This window comes from Tamandua tetradactyla, chromosome 8 (genome assembly GCF_023851605.1).
Source record: "Tamandua tetradactyla isolate mTamTet1 chromosome 8, mTamTet1.pri, whole genome shotgun sequence".
NCBI classification, from domain to species: domain Eukaryota; kingdom Metazoa; phylum Chordata; class Mammalia; order Pilosa; family Myrmecophagidae; genus Tamandua; species Tamandua tetradactyla.
The window spans coordinates 7,366,260-7,393,754 of record NC_135334.1 but is presented as its reverse complement, the minus strand read 5'-3'; the positions used below and the strand labels follow the sequence as shown (position 1 = coordinate 7,393,754).

The window sequence follows — 27,495 nt, the reverse complement described above, 5'->3', positions numbered from 1 at the left end:
GTATGAATTTTTTTCTGTTTTCTTTTTATTTCTTTTTCTGAATAGATGAAAATGTTCTATGAAATGATGATGATGATGAATATGCAAGTATGTGATGATATTGTGAATTACCGATTACATATGTAGAATGGAATGATCAGAAGTTAGGAATACTTGCATTCATTGTTTTTTGGTATTAAAAAAATTAAAAAATTAATAATGAAAAAAAATTTTAGCAAAAAAAGCCAAAAATTCAATTAAATGGAATAAATAAGATAGAAAAATAATAAGACCCTTTAAATAATAAGACAAATTAGCCTTCAAAATAAGGGAAATTACCAAGGAGACACAACAATCATAAATATATGCAAGTAACAAAAAACTTGAAAAACATAAAGCAAAATCTGAAAAAAACTAAAAGGAGACAAAATCAGTTTCATATGCATACCTGCAGACTTTAGAATCTGCTGCTTTCAATAATCAATTTTAAAAAGGAGAAAGAAAATCAACATGGATATGCTTCTCAGCCTACATTTTATAGAAAATTCATGCAACAACAGGAATACAGATTATTTACAACTACAAATGGAAATCTGCAGGGCAGACCATATTCAGGACATAAAACAAATCTCAGGAAAAAAGGATGTTCTAAATTGGGAGCACACATAGTATGCCAAAACAGTATAACAATTTGTGCCATCACAGTATACCAATTTAAATGAACACTGAAAAAAACGTGGAAAATCTCCAAATATGTGGAAATTAAATAACATAATTCTAAATAAACCATGCACAAAGAAGCAGTCAAGGGAATTAAAATTAACCTTTTGAATTGAATGAAACTTAAAATATGTCAAGATTTGTGGGGCACATATAAAGCAATACTTAGAGGGAAATTTATAATAAAAAATATTTATATTGGAAAAGAAGAAAAATCTAACATCAACTATCTTAGCTTCAACTTTAAGACACTAAAAAATAAAAGCAATTTAGATTCAAACCAAGAAGGAGAAAAATAATAAAGATAACAGGAAAAATTAATAAAATTCAAAAAGAGAAAAAATCAGTACAATCAATAAGCTCTAGCCAGAATGACTAATGAGAAAATCGGTTAGAACACAAAAATTAACTATACCAGGAATGAAAGAAGGATGTGACTACAGACCATACAGACATTAAATAGTTAGCAAGGAACTACCACAAATAACTCTAAGCCGGTAAATTCAACAACTTAAATGAGAGGTGTAAACCACCAAAAATAATGAAAGAAACAGATCATCTTAAAAGTCCTTTATCTATTTTTAAAAATTAATCCATACTTAAAAACATTCAAAAAATAAAATGTCAAGTTGATGATTTAATTAACATACGCTAACAAAATCTTAAGAAAAAAACAATAAAATTCTACATAATTATATATAATCTCTTACAAAAAGGAGATTGGAATAATTCCCAACATGAATCATGAAACCATCAATATTCTGAAACCAAAAATAAGAAAAGCCACTACAAGAAATAAAACTATAAACAAATATCTCTCATAAACATAGATGGAGAAATCAAAATCTTGGGACACAGTTAAAGCTATGCTTAGAAGAGAATTTGTAAGCTTTAAAATGCCTATATTAGAGAAGAAATGCCTAAAGTCAATGAAATAAACTGTCAATTTATGAAGCAAAAAAGCATAAAAATTAAAATGACAAAATTAAGTCCAAAGTTTTTCATCACATTAACAAAAGAAGGAAAAAATAATCATATGATCATCTCTGCAGCAATAAAAGCATTTGGAAAAAAAGTCTAAATGCTATTCAAAAAAAAAAAAATAGAAGAGCTCAACCTTGATGTGATTAAGAATATGCAGAAAGAAACTAAAGAAAACACTGTACTTGATGAAATATTGAAAGCATTCCCTATGTCAGGAACAAGACAAGATGCATGTATATTTAACATTATTCCGGAGTCCTAGTCAGTGCAATAAAGAAATTAAAATAAACAAAAGATGCAAATAATGGAAAGGAAGAAGTAAACCACCTTATTTGTAGACAGAACAATTGTACACATATAAAATCCAAAATAATTCACAAACTCTTAGAATTAACCAGAAAGTTTACCAAGACACAAAAACTAATTGCATTTTTATATGCTAGGAACAATTAAAAGCAAAATTTTTAAAAATATCAATTACAATAACATTGAAGAAAATATCAAATATGTATGAACATATTCAGTATGTGAAACAACTCTTTGCTGAAACGAAAAATTCTGTTTAAAAATAAAGAACACAAATACACAACATATTTGCATAGACTGACAGTTGCAATACTGTCAGTTCTCTTCAAAATGATCTACAGATGTATCTGTGGAAATTGATAGCTAATTCTGAAAATAACATGGAAATGCAAAGGACATAGAAGTGTCCTGACAATCCTGAAGAAAAAGAGCCAAGCTGGAAGACTTAGCCTACCAGGTATCAAGATTTACTATAAAATTATAATAATTAAGAAATTGTGATATAGGGCCAGGAACAGACAAAAGTTTAATGGAGCACATTAGTATATGGATACCAGTCAATCATATGGTCACCTGATTCATGATAGAGGTAGAACTGCAACTTGGTCAGGACAAACGAAATTCATTTCTGTAAGTTGTGCTAGGTCAACTGGATTTTCATATGAATTAAAGTGAATGTTGACCCCTACCTCTTAAAATGCATAAAAATAAATTTCAGATAACTCATAAACCCAAACAGGGAAGGTAAAAGAGTCACACTTCCAGAAAATACCTTCATAACCTAGGTGTGGGCAAGATCTCTTCAAAGAGCAGACACAAAAAAAATATATCATGACAAAGAAATGAAAACTAATAAATTGGACTCCATTAAAGCTAAGAATTATCTGTTGACCAAGTGATAACATTAAGCATGTGAAAAGGCAAACCAAGTCATGAAAAAGAAACTGACAACACAGATATCTGACAGAGCACTACTATTCATGATTTATAAAGAACTACTAAAAATCCATTTTTAAAAAGACAGACAATTCAACAGAAGAAAAAGGTAACACTTGAACAAGGACATCACAAAAGGGAACATCTCAATAGCCAATAAGTATATGAAACTGTAAAAAACATAAATAAACAGCATGAAAGTACATATGAAAACTAGAGTGAGACTCCACTGTGCACACAACAGAAGTTAGATACAAAAAGTACATACAGTCTGATTTCATGGAAAAGGAGCTCAAGGGAACATTCTGAATTTCAGGAAAAATTTCATATTTAAATCCAGATAATGGTTACAGGGATAAAAACAAGAGCAAAAAATCATCAACCTCTCTATATAAGACTTGTGATTTCTCTGTACGTAAGTTATATCTCAATGAAAAAGTAAAAGAAAAAAATTAACTGTGAAAAAACAGCAGCATAATAAAGAAAAATATATAGGCCAGTATATATTTGGATAAGTAAAAATATCCAAATAGAATAGCTAACTAAATCTATCACTGTAATAATCAAATACACAATATAGCCAAATTGAATTTATCCCAGGAATGCAAAAATGATTTAACACACACACACACAAATCTGTTATTTTATTTCAATCACAATTATAATTAAAATAAGAGAAAAATACTGCATCATTGACTAGATGCAGAAATATGATCTGATAAAATTCAATACCATTTCCAGTATCCTGGACTTGGCCAAACCCAAAACACTCTGGTTTTTTTGCTTTTAATATTTTTTATTAGCCCTGCCTCTTCTCTGCCGGGAGAAATCTCCAGGTTCCTTTCATACTTTCTCCAGGTTACTCTGTGCTCAGAGCTTGTATTCAGTGGTCTGAATTGGTTAATTAATTCCACAAGTTGAGCTACTTTCCCTTGTTGCTGCTAATAGAGACTGATCTTTTTTTACACATGGAAGTAACTTCAAAACAGCCCTATGTGCCAGTGGGGGCGGGGTACCAGTCTCCACAGTTTGAGAGACCTGCAGTTCTGTGCTGTGATCTCAGCACTTCCCACCCATTCCAGGCTGGTGTATGATGTGTATCCAGTCACAGGTGTCCCCCCAACAGTTGTTCCAGACAGTTCCTGACTACGAGCAGCTCTGGTGGATGGACTAAATCCCACACCTCCCTATGCCACCATCTTGCCCCCAGCAATCTATCATTCCCTCCAAGAAAAGGGACTCATAAAACCAGGTACTGACTGCATTTTACCTTGACTGGCAAACCCAGGGGGTTATGGTCTGGCTCTGAAAGGATGTTTTCTCCATCTCTTTTTTTGTTTTACTTTTTAGCTGCCCTTTAAATTAAGCTGCAGGTATTCTCAGGTTTCAGGACTACCCCAGGCAAGAGTGGAGTTAAGGAATGTCTAAAAAATAAAGTAACTAGATAAGGAGATAATTCCCTAAAGGGTGAATTTTTCCCAAGAAAAGTGAGAGGGGGCAGGGCCCAGCATAAGTGGTGGCTCTCATTTAAAGAACTCAGACACTAGGGCTGGAAAACAGAAACAGGTGGCTGCCTTCTACCTCAGCCTGTTTCAACCAAACTCCTGGCAGGGGCACAGTCTACTGAGAATTAAAGCCACCACACCATTTTATGCTGGAGGCAAGCTGTGGGCTGACAAGTGCCACCTGCTGAGAAGGATAGGAGAAACACAGAAATAAGAGGCTGTACAGGGAAGACTGGCAGCCTGTGGGGTCTCATCTTCATGATACTGGTTATACCCTCATCTGATTGGGGTAGATCCTATCTGGCAAGGCAAGATCCAGAAAAACAAGAGCTGAAAAAATTCTGATCAGTTAAGCAGAAACCAAGTTATAAATCAGCACAAGGTGAACTGAATGAATTTCAAAGAACCAATAGAGAACAAATCCAACCAACAAAAAAACCCTAGGTAAAAGACAGAACATGACCTCTAGAATAATCTAATCAAAGAAATCAGATGCCTAGACATCAGCAAAAAAATCATGAGTCACACTAGGAAGAAAGATTCAAGAGAGTCTTACTAACCAAAGGGGGGAAAAGAAATGAAACAAAAATGAAGTTTCAGTGGCTAAGAAATTTCAAATAGAGTCTAGAGGTCATTCTGGAGGTTACTCTTATGTATTGTACAGATACTCTCTTTTAGTTTCTAGTATACTAGAATATCTAAAAGGAACTACCTGAAACTGATGAGCTGCAATCCCATAGCCTTGTTTTTTTTGCCATGGGCAGGCACCAGGAATTGAACCCAGGTCTCTGGCATGGCAGGTGAGAACTCTGCCTGCTGAGCCACCGTGGCCTGCCCTAGCCTTGGTTCTTGATGATGAGAGCAGAATTATATGTGGCTTTTCCGGTGTGACCATGTGAATGTAAAAACCTTGTGACCTACACTCCCTTTATCCAACATATGGGCAGATGATTAAGAAAAAAATGCCCAAGCTGCGATGCGTTTCCTGGCTGCTGTGCTCCTGCTCCTGGAGCTCAGCGCCGCCGCCCTGGCCAGGCCGGTGTATTTCACGAACTGCGGTTCTGAGGTCAGAATTATAAAGGAACTAAAGGTGAGCCTGTGTCCTACTCAGCCCTGCCAACTGCACAAAGGACAGTCTTACAGTGTCAATGTGACCTTCAGCAGCAAAATTCAGTCTCAAAACAGCACAGCCTTGGTGTCTGGCATTGTGTTTGGCATTGAAATTCCCTTTACGATTCCTGAATCTAATGGTTCTAAGAGTAGAATTAAGTGTCCCACTGAAAAAGACCAGACCTATACCTACCTGAATAAACTACCAGTAAAAAATGGTTCTGGCTCCTTGGTTAACCTCTGAACCTCTGGAATTTCCTACATGATAGGAGTGTCTTTGTTATTCATGGAAGGCCTCGAGGACCACTGGTGATAGCTTATGCTAATGAGATGGCTCAGGGTGGGTTGGACCACTGGGCAGTCTGAGGCTGTCCACCCTAGAAAGCCCAACCATGTGGTATGAACCAGCTAAAATCAGCCAGACCAAGGGAAGAGAAGGAGACTGGAAGTTAAGTGAAGTCACACGGCCAATGAGTCAATCAATCATGCAAATATAAATTATGTACGACCAAGGTCTGGTGAGCTTCCCTAGCTGGAAATCTTCTCTAAGTATTGCCATACATCTATGTGCTGGCAGGGTGATACACTTTGACTCCATAGGGAGAGAACACCAAAAGCTTCACATTTGGGGACCCTTCCAGACCTCACCCTATGCATCTCTTCTTTTGGCTAGTTTTTATTTGCTGTCCTTTTTTGCTATAATAAACTATAATCCTGAAAAAAAAAGGCTTTTCTTGAATTCTTTGAGTTGATCTAGAAAATTATCAAACCTGATTGACTAATACCAAATTTTATCCAGTTGATCAGAAGTGAGAGTGGCCCTGAGGATGACTGAACTTGCATCTCATATCTGAAGTGAGGAAATTCTTGTAGAAGACCATGCATGCCCTTAACCTGTGACATTTGGCCTAAATCTCGACAGTGTCAGAAGTTCAGATTTAGGCCAAATCTATTTATCAAACATAATTAGAGAAAAACTAAAAGAGATACTAATAATCTGAATGTCAGAGTTGGAACCCAAAAAGATTTTTAAATAGGCACCGAGACAAGCAACAACGAATATGTAGTTTATCAAGAATAAAAACTAAAGCTGTGAATTTATATCCAAACATCAATTGCAAAGTACCAGGAGGGAAGGCTTTGTTTAACAACAATCCATGTAATTAGCTCTATGGTGAATATAGCCCACCACAAACTTAATATAAGCCAACACATCCTCACTGCTAGAAAAGCACAGGCGGCCTGAGTTTGCATTAACAAAACTGTGGTCTTACAAGACAAGAATGTGTTTCCCTATGATCTGAACCAGTAAACCACAAAGGGAATGTTTCATCCATTTCAGGAAAACATAATTTAATAGTGAAAATAGCAAAACTAGGAACTGGAAACAGTCTACCCTATCTGCTTCAAGCTCCTCATCTCAGGGAAAACATTTTACCATTTATGCCACTGGTACAGATCTTTAAAGAATTAAAAGGTCTATTATCTTGATCCCAAATCCAAGCAAAGCTCTAATGTTGACTGGGTAGCCATTAAATGATTTAACAGTAGTGTAGCACACGGTGTTCTGAGATAAAATCATAAAGCTAGTGACTCCTACATTAGCCTCATCTCACTCCCTACCACCTCTGTATTATCAATTTATATGATGTGACAACCCCCCCCCCAAAAGACTCTAAATTCCATCTCGACAGTCTTGCATATTGTTGTCCATCAAAGGATTTCACAATGCTAGTAAAAGGAGAACCTACGGATTGGGAGATAATATTTGGAAACCACACATTAAATAAGGGTTTAATATCCAGAATATATTCAGAACTCCTACAATTTACAACTAAAGGACAAACCAATTTATAAATGGGCAAAAGACTTGGATAGGCATTGTGATGAAGAAGGTACAAGAGCAGAAATAAATGAAACTGAGAATATGAAAATGAAAAATCTCAATAGCTCTAAAATAAAAACAGGATGTTTAGCTGGCATCACAGACTTGGTCCATGAACTTGTTGTTTCCACCAGTGTTACCTACCACTCTTCAAGGTGGAATGCTAAAAAATGGAAAATCTTATCAAAAAAGGTAGCAAGTAGATTAAGTACCTGAATAATAAATAGCCATCAAATAAGGCCTGAGCACAAACAAAATATTTATTCCTATTTAGTTTGGGAACAAAAGGATGGAGGATATAAAGGCAAAAACCATGACTAGTAAAAGGGATTATAAAACTAGCTCCTTTAAAGCAAAGGAGCTGCCTTAAAGTTCACTTCTACTAGAATATAAATCTCCCAGAGAGAACAAATTAACAGCAATTTGTTGATTGCAGTTATTCAGGAGTAATGTTTAAAGTTAATGAGGAAAAATTATTAGTAAGCACCATTAGTATAATAATCACAAATCCTCTACTAGGCAATAGCAGGTTAGTCAACAATTAATGTATTTACATATTAGCAAAACTTTTAAAAATTCTGAAATTTATACTTTTCTATCATTGAAATGCCATCCTTTCTTTTCTCTCACTCCCATTTGCCCTAGTCACTATAATGCTACTTATTCAGGTATTCGATTTCTGAAAGTATAGCTTCCAATGTTGCATGTAATTTTACCTGATGTTTTATATAAAAGTTCCTAAGAAAATCTCAAACAATACACTACTACCTTTACAGGCAATTTATTCAGGTAATTATTAGAAAATGATACTGATCTGTTTCAGTCTGGAATTCTGTATACATTAGCTCTACCAATAAAAATTTGCAAGCAATATTCAAATATATATTATCAAAATATAAATTCTTTCTGGAATAATGCAGGATACGAAAGAAGAAGGGTAGGAAAGAGAAAAAACTACCAATAAGGGAGACAATTAACTGCCAAATTTTCTACTAAAGTAAGAAACAGCTAGATTTTAGACTATTTAGGGCACTCATCAGCTGAGATCAGTAAGAACCATTATTCTTCTAACCACACACGTTTCACGTACTTTTCTTTTTGTATATTTCCAAGTTTATAATTTCTTTAAAGCTATATAAGAACTTCTATCAGTAAAAGTAACATCTAATCACCTAAAGCTTTAAACAGCCCAATATTTGCAATGAAGTTCAGTTTAATGATTGAGAATAAAATGCTGAGCTTAAGCATCAGTTCAACAGTACAAATGATTTAAGGTTTAAAATTATAAACCTGACAATTTTCAAATCATTTTGACCTATAAAATTAGCAATTTCACATAGTTCAACCTAATACATGTCACAGAGCTCCCAGTAGTACATTAATTATCTTCAATAATTAACACTACTTAACTCATACCAGAGAATTAATCCTGTAATCTTCAGCCACAACAGGATATATCATGGAAGGGGACAGGGTGAAGGGGGCCTTATAGATGTTTATTTTTATTTTAGAGTTCTGAATACACTAACAGTAATTCAAAACTTAGGTTCTGCATATTAATCAGTGGCCAACCTTGTGACTGTTTACAAAACAACCATAAAAAAAAATTCAGCTCTTAAAAGACTACAATGATAAACATAATCAGTTTTTTTAGTGTATCATTAAAATTTAACCATCAATAAAAAATAAACACTTAAAGCAATAACAATTGAAAAGCAAATAGGTAAATATCATGTAATTATTAAAAAACTAAAGATATTCATTTCTGGAACATTTGCAAAGATTTTTCTTTTATTCAAAAGGAAAATATTTTTACAACTTGATGGGTAGGCACCTATTTATCTAAGGTACAATAAACAAAATACATACTTGCTCTAAAATTACATCTACTCAGGATTAGTCAGGAAGAAATAATCTAGTTGTTCTATCAATCTTTGTTCCTGTTTAGAAAGTAGGCCTAAGAAGAGGGAACTGCCCAAGTAAAAAGGCCAGTTGTGATTTAAAAGTCTCTAAAGAAAAATGTGCCAAAAGTCTCATTTTCCTTAAAAAAGAAAGAAAAATAAAGAGAAGAGAAAAGGAAAAGAAGAGAACAGAAGAAAAGAAAACCCTTATCAACATCAGACAAATGGGATAAAGATGCAGGAAAGATCAGTGCATTTTCAAGGGAAAACAATTGGTTCAATTTGTCCAGAGAATGACAATTTCATTTATTCAACACTTACTGAGTGCCTACTCTGCAGGCATAGGGATAAAGCAAATATGACAGAGTCTTAGTACTCATGCAGTTTACAATCAATGGAAAAGAAAGACGGTAATCTGTTCTTCTGAATTTAGAAATACTCAGTATTTGGAAGTATTATGGAGAAAAATAAAGCCGAGTAAGAAAGAAAGAGAGAGGAAGGCAGTTATTATTTCACTGAACAGCACTTAACTACTAACATCTGCACTGAGACCTAAGGAAGTGAGGGAGCAAGCCAGGCAGATTATCTGGAGAAAGCACTTTCTAGGCAAAGAGAACACCAATGCCAAGTCCCTGCGTAAAGTGGGAGAACACTTGGCTTATCTGAGGACTAGCAAGGAGGCCAATGTGGCTAGAAGCAAATGGTCAAGCAAGCAAGAGCTTCGGCTTTTAGGGTAAATGAAACAAAACATCTCATTTATTATACAAGGTCTTGAACCTGGGGAAATGGAATCAAGTCATGTTATTAAACTGTACAAATCAAAGCGAAGGTCCATTTCAGGAAGCAATAAACAAGATGAGTGGAAATCTTAGTTTATGGTTTCTACAGGACCTCCCAGTAAACAATAAATTATTACAAGGCTATAGATATGCGCATGGGAAGTGGCCTAAATAGAGACGACAGTGAAATGTGAGGGAGTAGCAAAGGACTCCGCAGAATAGCCACAGAGACCAAGCACAGAACTCCTGTAAGGCCTACATTTAGCAGCTGGGAGGAAGAGATACACAGGTAAATGTCGAACCTCCAGAATGAGTGCGTGATTAAGTGAGACTGACTATGTATGTGAGTGTGTGTGTGTGTATGTGAGAGAGAGAGAGAGAAGAGAAAGAAAGAGAATGCGTGAGAGAAACAGAATGTGTGTGCACATACACATGGACAAGAAAACTTGTAGCAGCACTACAATACTGGCATTTACTTTTTTATTCCATTTACTGTTTGTATTAGTCAGGGTTCTCTGGGGAAAGAGAACTGAAAGGAGATACATATGTTATGAGATTTATTACAGAAATTGCCTCATGCAACTGTGGAATGGGCAAGTCTAAATTCCGCAGGGCAGGAGATCCAAGATGGCGTCTTAGTAAGGTACATGCGTCTTAGTTCCTCCGACTCCAAATCAACTAATAGGTGAACAGAAACAGTACAAAACAGCTCCCGGGGCTACAGCAGGGAATGGACACACAGAGTAACCCAGTCTGGGCTGGTTAGTCTGACTGCGAAACTCGGCTGCGGTGAGTGAGATCCCCGAGCGGCGGGCGATTTCCCGAGCAGCCGCAGCTGCGGCGGTCCGAGCTAATCCCTCCCTCCTTCCCGGGCTGGCTGAAGGACGCAGAGAGACAAGCTTCCCAGCCAAGGCGGCCGGCGCCACACTTTTGCGGGCGGCTTCGAGTCTCGGCTTCAAGTCCGCGACTATGAGTCTCGCATCAGAGGGCTATCCAAAGTCTGGGCTGGCAAGTCTGATTGCGAGACTTGGCTGCGGCGAGACCCCCGAGCAGCCGCAGCTGCGGTGGTCCGAGCTAATCCCTCCCTCCTTCCCGGGCTGGCTGAGAGACTCGGAGAGACAAGCTTCCCAGCCAAGGCGGCTGGCGCCACACTTTTGCGGGCGGCTTCGAGTCTCGGCTTCGAGTCCGCGACTACGAGTCTCGCATCAGAGGGCTATCCAAAGTCTGGGCTGGCAAGTCTGACTGCGACTCTTGGCTGCGGCGAGACCCCCGAGCAGCGCGTGATTTGCCGAGCAGCCGCAGCTGCGGCGGTCCAAGCTAATCCCTCCCCCCTTCCCGGGCCGGCTGAGAGTATCGGAGAAGCAAGTTTCCCAAGCCGAGGCAGGCGGCGCCCTTCTTCTGCGGGCGGCTTCGAGTCTCGGCTTTGAGTCCGCGGCTACGAATCTCAGATCAGAGGGCTATCCAAAGTCTGGGCTGGCTAGACCGACTGCGAGACTCGGCTGCGGTGAGACCCCTGAGCGGCGCGTGATTTCCCGATCAACGGCAACTGCGGTGGTCCGAGCTACTCCCTCCCTCCTTTCCGGGCCGGCTGAGAGTATTGGAGAAGCAAGTTTCCCAAGCCGAGGCAGGCGGCACCCCTCTTTTGCGGGTGGCTTCGAGTCTCTGCTTCGAGTCCGCGAATACGAGTCTCGGATAGGAGGGCTATCCAAGCAGCGGTAGCCCCCCCCCACGGGAGGCTTCCTGGTTCGGTGGGGAATCCCCCAGGCCCGCTGCGGCCCGCAATCAGCCACAGGGTCCCCTCAAGCCGCGGCAGCTGACGCCCCCACAACGCGCGGCCCCTGAACCAACGGAGAGAATTGGATCCGAAATCCCCAGGCCACGGAGATCGGTGACTGGGGGAGACCCATTCCAAACACTTGAGACAAACGTGTGCCACGTGCGCCACATACGGGGCAAGATAAGAAAAACAGATCCCAGAGATTTCACAGAAAAATATTACAACCTTGCTGGGTCCAACACCAAGAGAAATCTGAATAAATGCCCAGACGCCAGCAGCAGAAGATAACTGTCCACGCTCAAAAGATTGAGAATATGGCTCAGTCAAAGGAACAAACCAATAGCTCAAATGAGACACAAGAGCTGAGACAACTAATGCTGAATATACGAACAGAAATGGAAAACCTCTTCAAAAATGAAATCGATAAATTGAGGGAGGACATGAAGAGGACATGGGCTGAACATAAAGAAGAAATAGAAAAACTGAAAAAACAAATCGCAGAACTTATGGAAGTGAAGGATAAAGTAGCAAACATAGAAAAAATAATGGATACCTACAATGATAGATTTAAAGAGACAGAAGATAGAATTAGTGATTTGGAGGATGGAACATCTGAATTCCAAAAAGAAACAGAAACTATAGGGAAAAGAATGGAAAAATTTGAACAGGGTATCAGGGAACTCAAGGACAATATGAACCGCACAAATATACGTGTTGTGGGTGTCCCAGAAGGAGAAGAGAAGGGAAAAGGAGGAGAAAAACTAATGGAAGAAATTATCACTGAAAATTTCCCAACTCTTATGAAAGACCTAAAATTACAGATCCAAGAAGTGCAGCGCACCCCAAAGAGATTAGACCCAAATAGGCGTTCTCCAAGACACTTACTAGTTAGAATGTCAGAGGTCAAAAAGAAAGAGAAGATCTTGAAAGCAGCAAGAGAAAAACAATCCATTACATACAAGGGAAACCCAATAAGACTTTGTGTAGATTTCTCAGCAGAAACCATGGAAGCTAGAAGACAGTGGGATGATATATTTAAATTACTAAAAGAGAAAAACTGCCAACCAAGACTCCTATATCCAGCAAAATTATCCTTCAAAAATGAGGGAGAAATTAAAACATTCTCAGACAAAAAGTCACTGAAAGAATTTGTGACCAAGAGACCAGCTCTGCAAGAAATACTAAAGGGAGCACTAGAGTCAGAACCGAAAAGACAGAAGAGAGAGATATGGAAAAGAGTGTAGAAAGAAGGAAAATCAGATATGATATATATAATACAAAAGGCAAAATGTTAGAGGAAAATATTATCCAAACAGTAATAACACTAAATGTCAATGGACTGAATTCCCCAATCAAAAGACATAGATTGGCAGAATGGATTAAAAAACAGGATCCTTCTATATGCTGTCTACAGGAAACACATCTTAGACCCAAAGATAAACATAGGTTGAAAGTGAAAGGTTGGGAAAAGATATTTCATGCAAATAACAACCAGAAAAGAGCAGGAGTGGCTATACTAATATCCAACAAATTAGACTTCAAATGTAAAACAGTTAAAAGAGACAAAGAAGGACACTATATACTAATAAAAGGAACAATTAAACAAGAAGACATAACAATCATAAATATTTACGCACCGAATCAGAATGCCCCAAAATACGTGAGGAATATACTGCAAACACTGAAAAGGGAAATAGACTCATATACCATAATAGGTGGAGACTTCAACTCACCACTCTCATCAATGGACAGAACATCTAGAAAGAGGATCAACAAAGAAATAGAGAATCTGAATAATACTATAAATGAACTAGACTTAATAGACATTTATAGGACATTACATCCCACAACAGTAGGATACACCTTTTTCTCAAGTGCTCATGGATCATTCTCAAAGATAGACCGTATGCTGGGTCACAAAGCAAGTCTTAACAAATTTAAAAAGATTGAAATCTTACACAACACTTTCTCGGACCATAAAGGAATGATGTTGGAAATCAATAATAGGCAGAGTGCCAGAAAATTCACAAATACGTGGAGGCTCAACAACACACTCCTAAACAACGACTGGGTCAAAGAAGAAATTGCTAGAGAAATTAGCAAATACCTCAAGGCGAATGAAAATGAAAACACAACATATCAAAACTTATGGGACGCAGCAAAGGCAGTGCTAAGAGGGAAATTTATTGCTCTAAATGCCTATATCAGAAAAGAAGAAAAGGCAAAAATTCAGGAATTAACTATCCATTTGGAAGAACTGGAGAAAGAACAGCAAGCTAACCCCAAAGCAAGCAAAAGGAAAGAAATAACAAAGATTAGAGCACAAATAAATGAAATTGAAAACATGAAAACAATAGAGAAAATCATTAAGGCCAGAAGTTGGTTCTATGAGAAAATCAATAAGATTGATGGGCCCTTAGCAAGATTGACAAAAAGAAGAAGAGAGAGGATGCAAATAAATAAGATCAGAAATGGAAGAGGAGACATAACTACTGACCTCACAGAAATAAAGGAGGTAATAACAGGATACTATGAACAACTTTACGCTAAGAAATACAACAATTTAGAGGAAATGGACGGGTTCCTGGAAAGACATGAACAACCAACTTTGACTCAAGAAGACATAGATGACCTCAACAAACCAATCACAAGTAAAGAAATTGAAGCAGTCATTCAAAAGCTTCCTAAAAAGAAAAGTCCAGGACCAGACGGCTTCACATGTGAATTCTATCAAACATTCCAGAAAGAATTAGTACCAACTCTCCTCAAACTCTTCAAAAAAATCGAAGTGGAGGGAAAACTACCTAATTCATTCTATGACACCAACATTACCCTCATACCAAAACCAGGCAAAGATATTACAAGAAAAGAAAACTACAGGCCGATCTCTCTAATGAATATAGATGCAAAAATCCTCAATAAAATTCTAGCAAATCATATCCAACAACACATTAAAAGAATTATTCATCATGACCAAGTAGGATTCATCCCAGGTATGCAAGGATGGTTCAACATAAGAATATCAATTAATGTAATACACCATATCAACAAATCAAAGCAGAAAAATCACATGATCATCTCAATTGATGCACAGAAGGCATTTGACAAGATTCAACATCCTTTCCTGTTGAAAACACTTCAAAGGATAGGAATACAAGGGAACTTCCTTAAAATGATAGAGGGAATATATGAAAAACCCACAGCTAATATCATCCTTAATGGGGAAAAATTGAAAACGTTCCCCCTAAGATCAGGAACAAGACAAGGATGTCCACTATCACCACTATTATTCAACATTGTGTTGGAGGTTCTAGCCAGAGCAATTAGACAAGAAAAAGAAATACAAGGCATCAAAATTGGAAAGGAAGAAGTAAAACTGGGCGGGCCGCGGTGGCTCAGCGGGCAAAGTGCTTGCCTGCTATGCCGGAGGACCTCGGTTCGATTCCCGGCCCCAGCCCATGTAACAAAAACAAAAAAAAAACAAAATACAATAAAACAAGAAAATGTTTAAAGATGTTTCCCTTTCTTCCTTCCTTCCTTCCTTCTATCCTTCCTTCCTTCTCTCTGTCTTTCCTTTAAAAAAAAAAAAAAAAAAAAAGAAGTAAAACTATCACTGTTTGCAGATGATATGATAATATACGTCGAAAACCCGGAAAAATCCACAACAAAACTACTAGAGCTAATAAATGAGTACAGCAAAGTAGCAGGCTACAAGATCAACATTCAAAAATCTGTAGATTTCTATACACTAGTAATGAACAAGCTGAGGCGGAAATCAAGAAACGAATCCCATTTACAATCACAACTAAAAGAATAAAATACCTAGGAATAAATTTAACCAAAGAGACAAAAAACCTATATAAAGAAAACTACAAAAAACTGCTAAAAGAAATCACAGAAGACCTAAACAGATGGAAGGGCATACCATGTTCATGGATTGGAAGACTAAATATAGTTAAGATGTCAATCCTACCTAAATTGATTTACAGATTCAATGCAATACCAATCAAAATCCCAACAACGTATTTTTCAGAAATAGAAAAACCAATAAGCAAATTTATCTGGAAGGGCAGGGTGCCCCGAATTGCTAAAAACATCTTGAGGAAAAAAAACGAAGCTGGAGGTCTTGCACTGCCTGACTTTAAGGCATATTATGAAGCCACAGTGGTCAAAACAGCATGGTACTGGCATAAAGATAGATATATCGACCAATGGAATCGAATAGAGTGCTCAGATATAGACCCTCTCATCTATGGACATTTGATCTTTGATAAGGCAGTCAAGCCAACTCACCTGGGACAGAACAGTCTCTTCAATAAATGGTGCCTAGAGAACTGGATATCCATATGCAAAAGAATGAAAGAAGACCCATATCTCACACCCTACACAAAAGTTAACTCAAAATGGATCAAAGATCTAAACATTAGGTCTAAGACCATAAAACAGTTAGAGGAAAATGTAGGGAGATATCTTATGAATCTTACAATTGGAGGCGGTTTTATGGACCTTACACCTAAAGCAAGAGCACTGAAGAAGGAAATAAATAAATGGGAACTCCTCAAAATTAAACACTTTTGTGCATCAAAGAACTTCATCAAGAAAGTAGAAAGACAGCCTACACAATGGGAATCAATATTTGGAAACGACATATCAGATAAAGGTCTAGTATCCAGAATTTATAATGAGATTGTTCAACTCAACAACAAAAAGACAGCCAACCCAATTACAAAATGGGAAAAAGACTTGAATAGACACCTCTCAGAGGAGGAAATACAAATGGCCAAAAGACACATGAAGAGATGCTCAATGTCCCTGGCCATTAGAGAAATGCAAATCAAAACCACAATGAGATATCATCTCACACCCACCAGAATGGCCATTATCAACAAAACAGAAAATGACAAGTGCTGGAGAGGATGCGGTGAAAGAGGCACACTTATCCACTGTTGGTGGGAATGCCAAATGGTGCAACCACTGTGGAAAACAGTTTTGCGGTTCCTCAAAAAGCTGAATATAGAATTGCCATACGACCCAGCAATACCATTGCTGGGAATCTACTCAAAGGAATTAAGGGCAAAAACTCAAACGGACAATTTCACACCAATGTTTATAGCAGCGTTATTTACAATTGCAAAGAGATGGAAACAGCCAAAATGTCCATCAACAGACGAGTGGCTAAACAAACTGTGGTATATACATACGATGGAATATTATGCAGCTTTAAGGCAGGATAAACTTATGAAGCATGTAATAACATGGATGGAACTAGAGAACATTATGCTGAGTGAGTCTAGCCAAAAACTAAAAGACAAATACTGTATGGTCCCAATGATGTGAATCGACACTCGAGAATAAACTTGGAATATGTCATTGGTAACAGAGTTCAGCAGGAGTTAGAAACAGGGTAAGATAATGGGTAATTGGAGCTGATGGAATACAGACTGTGCAATAGGACTAGATACAAAAACTCAAAAATGGACAGCACAATAATACCTAATTGTAAAGTAATCATGTTAAAATACTGAACGAAGCTGCATCCGAGCGATAGGTTCTTGTTTTGTTTTGTTTTGTTTGTTTTGTTCTTATTATTATTACTTTTATTTTTTTTCTCTATATTAACATTCTATATTTTTTTCTGTTATACTGCTAGTTCTTCTAAACCGATGCAAATGTACTAAGAAACGATGATCATGCATCTATGTGATGATGTTAAGAATTACTGATTGCATATGTAGAATGGTATGATGTCTAAAAAAAAAAAAAAAAAAAAAAATGGTCAGCACAATACTGCCTAACTGTAATGTAATTATGTTGGAACGCTGAATGAAGCTGCATCTGATCTATAATTTTTTTTTGTTTTTTTTCTTTCTCTTATATATTTTTGTACTTTTTATTTTTATTTGTGTTTTCTCTGTGTTATCACTTTATTTCTTTTTCTGTTGTCGTGCTATTTCTTTCTCTAAATCGATGCATATGTACTGAGAAATGATGACCATACACCTATGTGATGATATTAAGAATTACTGATTGCATATGTAGAATGGATTGATTTCTAATGTTGTGTTAGTTAATTTTTTTTAATTTAAAAAAAAAAAAAAAAATTCCGCAGGGCAGGCTGCAAGCTGGGAACTCCAATGGAGGTTTCTGATGAACACCCCAGTAGGCACTGGCTGGCTGAAGGAGAGATGGAATTGCTCCCCTCTGACCGCTGAAAAGGGGACCTTCAGTCCCCTTTAAGGTCCTCAACTGATTGAATGAGACTTCTCTCACTGCTGAAGGCAATCTCTTCAGTTGTTTCTAGATGTCATCAGCCATAGAAGCAATGAACTTATCGATGATTTAAGTCCACAAAAAATCCTCACACTAACAATCAGACCAGGGCTTGTTTGCCCAAACAACCAATCACCATAATCAGGCCAAGTACACACAGGAACTTAACCATCATATTGTTTAACCTTTAATAATCTGGAAAATTTATATCTTGTTTAAATTTTATGACTCAGGTTGTAAGCAGAAGTAAGCATTTTCACCAGGATCACTTATTTTACTGCATCAATAATTTCATTTGCTAAAAGATGACCTACTTTAGCACTGCATCCTGGACACATACTAATTCCAATGGCAGAAAAGGAGACTGATGCAAAGAACTGTTTCTACCACAAAAATTCAAGCATTAATAGGACCTATTCTGAGGACTGAAATGATCAATACAAAAAGTAAAATGAAGGGAGAAACACTAAGAATAATAATGATCAAGATAATTTGGTCAAAATATTCCAAACTAATGAATGATGCAAAGATCTTGAGTGATGTATTTATGTTGCATGTATGTATTGCACAAATGCCGCCCACACACACACACTTCAGAATTTTTAAATCTTATATTTTGAAACATCTTAGTATTTATATACTAAATTATTTCCTTGTTTAATATTTGCAAATAAATATTTTACATTTAGTAATGTAGAAAAACTCAACAGCTTTATATAAGATTTTTAATACATTTATTTGGTTATAAATTTATGAAGACTAACCAAGAGTCACAAAAGGAGAGAACACTGTTTTAGTGTTTTTCTCATTGCTCTTTTAATGGAAAAAGTAATACATATAAAATTCTTAAATTTGAAACATTCATAGACATTTCTGCCTCCTTTTTGACATATGTAAAAACAACTACTATGCTGACTACACAATACAAATCAATAAACGCTCAATATTTAAGATCACTAAACTCTGTGGCTCAGATGTGACTTCACTCTCTCTATGCCCAACTCTGCAAGTAAAATCATTGCCCTCCCCACTACATGGGACATGACATCCAGGGGTAAAAGCCTCCCTGCAGCAGAGAGACAATTCCCAGGGACGAGTCTGGCCCTGGCACTGTGGGATCAACAATGGCATCCTGACCAAAAGGGAGAAAAGAAGTGTGACAAATAAGGTATCAGTGGCTGGGAGAGTTGAAATAGAGTCGATAGGCTACTCTGGAAGTCACTCTAACACATGCTTCAGTTAAACGCTATTACCTATCAATAACTTGCCAACCCCTAACCAAAACCATTCCAACCAATCATAAAGAACACCTAGGGCAATATATAAGATTCTAAAAAGGTTCCATGCACTAGAGTAACTTTCCAAAAACCTACAACCTACAAATGGGTCCCCAGACCCAAAAAAGTCAATTGTGATGATAAAAAATTATTTATTCCTTCTAGCCTACTATATTCTGGAGCAGCTAGAAGGAAAAATCTGAGATGATGGTATGGTAGTCCATGACAAACTCAGGGATCTGTCCTACAGCTACTTGTTGAAGAGTGCTTTGGAAACTATTGTTTTTTTTTCTTTCTTTTCTTTGTATATATGTTATATTATTCAATTTTAAAAGTTCAAAAAAATCAAAGGTGATGGTAGAGTTATACATAGAAGGCAGGGTTTAACAAATGAGTATGATTGCTGAATCACATATTGATATTTCTTAATCTCCATATCTTAGAGCAGCTAGGAGTAAAAACCTAAAACTATGGAACTGTAACCCATACCAAACTCTGAAATCTGTTATACAACTAATTGTTGTACTCTGCTTTGAAGTTTATTGCTTTTTTGTATATATTTTTTTTTACAAAAAAAAAGGTGATGATAAAAAAGCATGTATTCCTACTAGCCTCCAATCATCTGGAGCAGCTAGAACGGAAAATCTGGAATAATGCCATGGTAGCCCGACAAACTCTGGGATCTGCCCTATAACTACCTGTAGAAGAGTGCTTTGAAAACTATTGTTTTTTTCTTTCTTTGCTTTGTATATATGTTATATTAAACAATAAAAAATTTTAAAAAGAAAATGAAAGAACTACAGTACCTGCCCTCAAGGAGCTTTCACACTTAACTATTACAGCACAATATAAGAATATGAGGTGCTAAAATACATGGTATAAATGATAATTTCCATAATTGTATAGATAAATCAACATGGACTGAAGCAGGACTCAAAAAAAGAGAACTCAATAATCTTTTTAAACATACATCATATTACATTTTTATATAAACAGACCACCAACAGAAGAACAGATGTCACCTTTTTTCTCATTCAATAAATTCAATGTAGATTTATCGGAGATAACAGTTGTAAGAAGAGCCTGTGGGAGATTTAAAAATGGGCAAAATAAATTATTACCCCCCTTTCAGAAGAATGCTGAAGACTCCGAGGATTATCGATTTGATAGAGGTATGAGACACTGACTTTGACTAGGCTTTTTAAAAATTCTGTAGAGATAAAGTTAATGGGTATAGATCTAAACGTTAACATAGCCAATAATCATGACTCTTATACAAAAGGACCAATGTCTTTATTTTATTTTATTCATTAAGTAATAAGAGAATCAGTCAGTTAAAATCCCAACAACTTACTTTTCAGAAATAGAAAAACCAATAAGCAAATTCAACTGGAAGAGCAGGGTGCCCCAAATAACTAAAAATACCCTGAGAAAGAAAACTGAACTCAGTGGTCTCACACTACCTGACTTTAAGGTGTATTATAAGGATACAGTGGTCAAAATAGCATGGTACTGGCATAAAGATAGATATCTGACCAATGAAATCAAAACATAGTATTCAGATACAGACCCTCTCATCTACGGCAATTGATCTTTGATAAAGTAGTCAAGCCAACTCGCTTGGGACAGAACAGTCTATTCAATAAATAGTGCATGGAGAACTGGATATCTACATGCAAAAGAATGAAATAAGATCCATATCTCACACCCTATATAGAAATTAACTCAAAACGGATCAAACACCTAAACATTAGATCTAAGATCAAAAAACTTTTATAAGAAAATGTAGAGAAATATCTTATAAAACTTGTAATAGGAAACAGTTTCCTAGTTCTTACACCCAAAGCAGGAGCACTGAAGAAAGAAATAGATAAATGGGATCTCCTCAAAATTAAACATATTTATGTATCAAAAAACTTTGTCAAGAAAGTAAAAAGGCAGCCTACACAATGGGAGAACAATATTTGGAAATGACATCTCAGATTTAAGTATCCAGAATATATAAAGAGATCATCTTTTTGTTGTTGAGTTGAACAACTCAATTAAAAAATGGGCAAAAGACATGAATAGACACTTCTCAGAAGAGAAAATACAAATGGGTAAAAGGCGCATGAAAATGCTCAACTCCCCTGGCTATTAGGGAAATGCAAATCAAAATCACAATGCGATATCTTCTGACACCCACTAGAATGGCCATTATCAATAAAACAGAAAATGACAAGTGCTAGAGAGGATGTGGAGAAAGAGGCACACTTATCAACTGTTGGTGGGAATGTAAAATGGTACAACCACTGTAGAAGGGAGTTTGGCAGTTCCTCAGGAAGCTACGTATAGAATTGCCATATGATCCACCAGTACCATTGCTAGGTATCTATTCAGAGGACATGAGGGCAAGGACACAAACAGACATTTGCACACCAATGTTTATAGCAGCATTATTTATGATTGCCAAGAGATGGAAACACCCCAAGTGTCCATTAACAGATGAGTGGCTAAGTAAGCTGTGGTATATATATACAATGGCATACTATGCAACTGTAAGACAGAATAAAGTCATGAAGCATGTAACAATATGGATGGACTTTGAGGACATTATGCTGAGTGACATTAGCCAGAAACAAAAGGACAAATACTGTATGGCCTCACTGATAAGAACTAACATTAATAAGTGAACTTGGAGAATTTCAGTTAAGAACAGGGGTTATTAGGAGATAGAAACAGGGAAGAGATTGGGTAATTGGAGCTGAAGGGATTCAAATTGTGCAACAGGACTGATTGCAAAAATTCAGAAATGGATAGCACAATACTACCTGATTGTAGCACAATAATGTAAGTACACTGAATGAAGCTGAATGTGAGAAGGATAGAGGGAGGAGGCCTGGGGCACATATGATACAAGAAGAAAAGATAGACAATAAAGACAGAGATGATATAATTTAGGACTGCCTAGAGTGTACAATGATAGTGACTAAATGTAAAAAGTCAAAAAATGTTTTTGCATAAGGAAGAACAAAGGAACGTCAATATTGCAGGGTGTTGAAAACAGATGGTCATTCATGTTTAAAACCTTCAAATTCTGTGTGAGACTAAAGTAAGAAATGTTTATTTGGTACAAAATTCATATTTTGACTATTGCACTTCCTAATTTAACTTACACGGACAGTTTAGTTGAATTCCGTAAGTACATGCAACCTTGAACAGGGCATGAGATTTTGTAGGTTTGTCCAGGTTAGTGTGATGCCCCGATAAACCCGAGAGTCACTTGAACAGTGAATAAAGAGGTATTTGTGAAGTCCCCTTGGGGGAATGCAGAGAAAGAGGGAAAATTCAACTTCCGCATTTGGAGAATTCCTGATATTCTCATAAGCAGTAGGGACAACCAAATCAATAGGCTGAGCCCTCAATCTTGGGTTTCTTCCTACAAAACATCCCCCAAAAAGGACAGGCTAAGCCTACTTAAAATTAGGCCTAAGGGGTGGGCCACAGTGGCTCAGCAGGCAAGAATGCTCACCTGCCACGCCAGAGGACCCAGGTTCGATTCCCAGTGCCTGCCCATGTTAAAAAAAAGACAGGCCTAAGGGTCATCCCCAGAGAACCTCTTTTGTTGCTCAGATGTGGCCTCTCTCTACCACAGCCAACACAGCAAACAAACTCAGTGCTCCCTCTCTCTGTGTGGGACCTGACTCCCATGGGTATAAACCTCCCTGGCAACGTGGGACAAAAATCTTAGAATGAACTGGGACTCAGCATCAAGGGACTGAGAAAACCTTCTCAACCAAAAGGGGGAAGAGAGAAATGAGACAAAATAAAGTATCAGTGGCTCAGAGACCTCAAATAGAGTCAGGAGGTTATCCTGGAGGTTATTCTTACACATTATATAGATAACCCCTTTTTAGTTTAAGATGTATTAGCAAGGCTAGAGGGAAGTACCTGAAACTGCAGAGCTGTGTTCCAGTAGCCACGTTTCTTTAAGATGATTGTATAATGATACAGCTTTCACAATGTGACTGTGTGATTGTGAAAACCTTGTGTCTGATGCTCCTTTCTTCTATGGTATGGACAGATGAATAAAAAATATGGATACAAAATAAACAAATAATAGGGGCAACAGAGGTTAAAATTAACTGAGTAGACTGAAATACTACTGGTCAAAGAAAAGGAGTGGTAAGGGGTATAGAATGTATGAGTTTTGTCATTTTTTTTTCTTTTTCTGGAGAGACGTAAATGTTCAAAAAAATGATCATGGTGATGAATACACAACTGTGTGATGACATTATGAGCCACTGATTGTAACCATGTCAAGAATGCTCATATGTCAAGAATGCTAGTATGTCTGTTCATTGTTTATAACAAAAATATTTTTACAAAGGACATTATCAAGAAAGTCAAAAGAGAGAATGAGAATTGTTTCAAATTATACATCTGCCAAGGGTTTACTACCTACAATATATAAAGAAGTCCTACAACTCAACAAGTGAAAAATAAACCACCCAATTTAAAAATGGACAAAAGACTTGAATAGGAATTTCTCCAAAGAATATATACAGGAAAGGTGGGGCCAGATGGCAGCTTAGTGATGTGGAATTTAGTTCACCCGCCAGAGTAGCTAATTAACAGCCAGAAAAAGTACAGAAAAACTGCTGGGGATACATCAGTGACTAGACACACAGTTGTCCAGTTTGGACAACTGGACTGGCTGAAAACCCACAAAGAACTGTTAAGAACCCCAAGCCACAGAGCCTGGTGCCCCTCCCCACAGGCATGGCAGGCTGGTGCCCCGAGAGGAAAACAATGCAGACCTTACTAACAGTAAGGGCTTAGCTCAACAAAGCTCAAATTATGGATTTAACTAACAAATGCTGACTACTTAAAATAGGCCCCTAGCATAAATAAACCTGGAATAAGCTCTAAAGGTATTAGGAGGTTTCACCCCATCAGAGAGGGGGCAGGGATGAGAAGAGAAAAAAAAACCCCAGAGACTTTCTGAGTTGACAGCACAAAATACTGGAAAAGGGCTGAATGCTGAACAAACGGGGGCACACAGAGTCTACAGATAAACAGAGCCATTTACCAACTTAACTCATGGATTGACAAGCCTAAGGAGCAGGGGTCCTGCTCTGAAAATGATTTTTTTCTTCATTTCCACTACTTAACAGCTCATTAGATAGAAACTGGAAGCCTTCTCAGACACCATCACTACCCCAGGAAAGAGCAGAATAAAGCTTATTGAGCAGCAAAAATATACTCAGGTGAATTCCCTAAAGGCTGTACCTTTCCCAAGAGAAAGGTGGAGCCCAGATCAAGTGGGATACCTCCCTCAAGGAATTCAGACACCAGGGACTGGAAAACTGAAGCAATTAATGCCAACCTACAACTTCACCTGCTAAAATGAAAGAGAACACACTACTTTACATTGGTGGGAAGCCATGGGCAAACAAGTGCTACATGTCAGGCAGGATAGGAAAAGCAGAGTCTAGTGGCTTTATTAGAAAATCTGTCAACCTGAGGGTCACACGCTCAGGGAAAACTGAAACAGGTGACTCCTTTCACCTGAGAGGAGGCCATTCCAGTGTGGGAAAATCTGACTGGGTTCTGTAATATCAGAGGAGACTCTCCTGAAATAAAAAAAAAGGAATGCTTCATATTGATAGGGCAAGAAACAGAAAAACAAGAACTGAAAAATTCTGATCAGTTAAACAGAACCTAGGCTAGAGGTCTGGATTAAGTTGATTTGAATGCCAAAGAACAGATACAGAACAAAAACATTCAGCAAGAGAATCTCAGTTTACAAAGTGAAAACAAAACAGCAAGTCAAACCAATTAAGGAAATCAAATGTCTAGATAATGGCAAAAAATAACAAGCCATACTAGGAAAATCAAAGAAATGGCCCAAAGTAACAAACCAAAAATTCAAATGAGATACAGGAGTTGAAACAATTAATTCAAGATGTTCAAACAGACATAGTAAATCTCATGAAAAATCAAATCAACGAGTTAAGGGAGGCTAGAAAGAAGGCACTGGGTGAACAAAAAGAATAAATCCAAAGTTTGAAAGAACTTATGGGAATGAAAGTCACAAAGAGATGAAAAACAATGCAACACTATAATGATAGATTTGAAGAGGGAGAAGAAAGGACTAATGAGCTAAAGGATTGGATATCTGAAATCTGACACACAAATAAATACATAGGGAAAAGAATGGAAAAATATGACCAGGGTCTCAGGAAACTGAATGACAACATGAAGTGCAGGAATATGTGTGTTGTGTGTGTCCCAGAAGGAGAAGAGAAAGGAAAAGAAGGAGAAAGACTAATGGAGGAAATAATTGCTGAAAATTTCCAATATCTTATGAAAGACATGAAACTACAGATCCAAGAAGTACAGCATGCTCTGAACAAAATAAATCCAAATGGACATACTCCAAGACATTTAGTAATCAGATTGTCAGATGTCAAAGAGAAAGAGAGAATTTGGAATGCAGCAACAGAGAAGCAACCCATCATACAAAGGAAGCCCAATAAGACTATGTGTGGAATCCTCAGCAGAAACCATGGAGGCAAGAAGGCAGTGGTATAATATAATTAGGATTCTAAAAGAGAAAAACTGCCAATGAAGAATTCTATATCCAGCAAAACTGTCCTTCAAAAATGAGGGAGAGACTAAAACAATCACTGGGAGAATTCTTGACCAAGAGATCAGCCCTGCAAGAAATACTAAACAGAGTAAAACAGGCAGACTGGAAAAGGCAGGAGAAAGGTGTCTGGAGAAAAGTGTAGAAATAAAGACTATCAGTGAAGGTAAAATGAGAAAAAAAATTAGACATGACATATAAAATCCAAAAGGAAAAATGGTAGAAGTACTGCCTTTACAGTACTAATACCTAATGTTAATGGATTAAACTCCCCAATCAAATGACACAGACTGGCAGAATGGATTAAAAAACAGAACTCATCTATACGCTGTCTACAGGAAACTCATTTTAGACCTAAGGACAAAAACAGATTGAAAGTGAAAGGTTGGAAAAACATATTTCATGCAAACAACAATCAGAAAAGAGCAGGAGTAGCAATACTAATATCTGACAAATTAGACTTCAAATGCAAAATATTTAAAAGAGACAACAAAAGACAGGAGGTATTAATAAAAGGAACAGTTCAACAAGAATACATCACAATCATAAATATTTATGCACTGAGCCAGAGTGCTCTAAAATATATAAGGCAAAAACTGACAATACTAAAGGGAGAAAAAGATACTACCACCTTAATAGGTGAAGACCTTAATTCACCACACTCATTAATGGATAGAACATCTAGACAGAGGATCAATAAAAAAGCAGAGAATTTGAATAATACAATAAATGAACTAACTTAACAGAGATTTACATAACATTACACCACACCAAAGCAGGGTATACATTTTTCTCAAGTGTTGATGGATCATTCTCAAGCATAGCCCATATGCAGAATCACAGGGCAAATTTTAAAAGATTGAAATCATACAAAACACTTTCTAGGATCACAAAGGAATGAAATTGGAAATCAATAACAGGCAGGGGGCCTGTTATATGGAATATATATGGAAAATACATGGAAGCTAAACAACACACTCTTAAATAACCAGTAGGTCAAGGAAGAAATTACAAGAGAAAGCAGTAAATATTTTGAGGCAAATGAAAATGAAAACACAACATATCAAAACTTATGAGATGCAGCAAAGGCAGTGCTAAGAGAGAAATTTATTGCCTTAAATGCCTACATTAAAAAAGAAGAGCAAACATCTAGGAATTAACGGTTCACTTGGAAGAACTAGAGAAAAAAAAGACATACACACAGAAAACTACAAGAAATTCCTAAAAGAAATCATGGAAGGCCTAAATAAATGGAAAGGCACACTGTGTTCATGGTCTGAAAGATGTCAATTCTACCCAAATTGATTTATAGATTCAATGCAATACCAATTAAAATCCTAAAAACTTGCTTTGCAGAAATATAAAAATCAATAACCAAATTGGTTTTGCAAAAGCAAGGTTTCCCTAATAGCTAAGAATAACTTCAGAAACAAAA

General features: G+C 37.0%; 1 protein-coding gene and 1 pseudogene across 3 annotated transcripts in view; one reads left to right on the top strand and one right to left on the bottom strand.

Moving 5' to 3' along the window:
- The window catches only part of ARHGAP32 (Rho GTPase activating protein 32), a 450,472-nt gene that overhangs the window by 261,284 nt on the left and 161,693 nt on the right, over positions 1–27,495 (bottom strand). The gene's annotated exons all lie outside the window — the stretch shown is intronic.
- Positions 5,407–5,784, top strand: LOC143643161 (NPC intracellular cholesterol transporter 2 pseudogene; annotated as a pseudogene).